At 39.6% G+C, this 1672-nt stretch overlaps 1 pseudogene; it reads left to right on the forward strand.

Annotated features, from left to right (window-relative positions):
• Positions 1-985, forward strand: part of LOC105450476 — a 6081-nt pseudogene extending 5096 nt beyond the window's left edge.
• Positions 986-1672: the final 687 nt, after the last annotated feature.

The raw sequence follows: 1672 nt of genomic DNA on the forward strand, positions 1-1672 counted from the left end.
TGTTATAGTACCATCTGAAAAACGTGCTGTTATATTGGATACGCTGTGGCAATTATCGATGAGCAATTTTCTATTCAACTATCCGCATTACTATCACAACAAGGAGTTCAATGATATCAAATTCGCTATTAAAAAGCACAGTATCAGAATTGGAAACACTTTCAGGTACTTTAAAATTATGTAGAATTCTTTAAATTTGTTTTATTTTTTTTTAAATTTAATTTTAATATGTTTATTTATTTTTATCGCTTTTCTTTTATTTTATTTTACTCATTCGGAATTTTTCTTACACACTTTCCGGTAGCGTTACATTAGTGATAAATAGTCTACAATCTACAAAAGCGTACACTGTATCTGGATTTCTGAGGTTGGAAACTGTGCTGTACACTGGCCAAGAAGACAATCCGGTGACAGCATTGTATTTCGATAAATTGATCCGACCAAGAATGCTTGAAGAAATTCACATGAACGTTTTCTGGCATGAGTACAGTCCGAGACTGTCAGATCAATGCAATCTTTAAAATCGTCTGTCTCGCCACCGTGGAGAACACGGGCTTCGACTACTTTGTGAAGGAAGATGTCCCCGTCATGAAACCCATCATTAAAATCATGGCAATTATTGGGATACCTATAAGATTTGAAGATAAAATTGAGAAGAAGAAATACAGCAAATACTTTATAAAAGTTGTAAAAAATAATTTTTTTTATTTAGTTACATAACGACGCGGTGGTCGGTAAAATTCTCCACGCTACGGCTAAGTTCCACAACTCGCTGCCGGTTTGTTTGAGGAACGGTACATTTATTATTGAGGGACCTGATTTAGAGTTAAAGCTAAAGCTGTCAAAATCAGTCCCGGTAAATAAGGGCGCAGAATGTAGCTTTTCCATAATAACAAAGTTAAAAGGAAGTATAATAACAAAATTTTGTCCCACGGAATTAAACATTGATGGATATTGCAATTTTATGGTTGGCGAAGATAATTAATAATATTGAATAGTCGCGATTATATTATAATGTTTTTCAGCATATATATATATATATATATATATATATATATAACATATATAAATATATATATGTATATATTGTCATGTGCTCCCGCGAGCTAAGTAACTCACACGAGCACGGATCAAACAATGATGTGGAAATCGCGTACGATTCCGGAGAGGGAAGGTGGCAGCCCTCCTGGATGGGTCCCTCCGGCGACCGACGAGGAGCGGCGACGCGAACACTGGGCGCCAGACGGGCTCTAGGTCCCGTCACTCGCGAAACGTAACGATTACGCGATAGCGCGAACGAAATCCTTAACCGCGACGACACTCGACCGTCAAACGCCGCTCCCGAAGTCGATCGCACGAGGGCCGGCCGGCTCTACATAATGGCAGAGGGGCAGGGCGAAGCAAAAGGGCGATGGGATGGCGCGGGGCGGGCGAAAGAATTCGTACTCCAAATTAATAAAAATAATAACGGGGTGGTTTATTACCCGCCTAAAAGGGCGGTAAGAAACAGTGTAGAAGAACAAAAAAAGATGATACAGTTCGGTAAGAAAAATACGGACGTGACGCGACTGATTCAACGCGATTAAGCGCGGATAATCCGACGGCACGATGAATTCCCGCGTGCGAAAGAAAAAGACAAGAAATAGACATAAAATTCGGCCGGAAACAAAAA

This window comes from Wasmannia auropunctata, unplaced genomic scaffold, assembly GCF_000956235.1.
Source record: "Wasmannia auropunctata unplaced genomic scaffold, wasmannia.A_1.0 LD336061.1, whole genome shotgun sequence".
Classification (NCBI taxonomy): domain Eukaryota; kingdom Metazoa; phylum Arthropoda; class Insecta; order Hymenoptera; family Formicidae; genus Wasmannia; species Wasmannia auropunctata.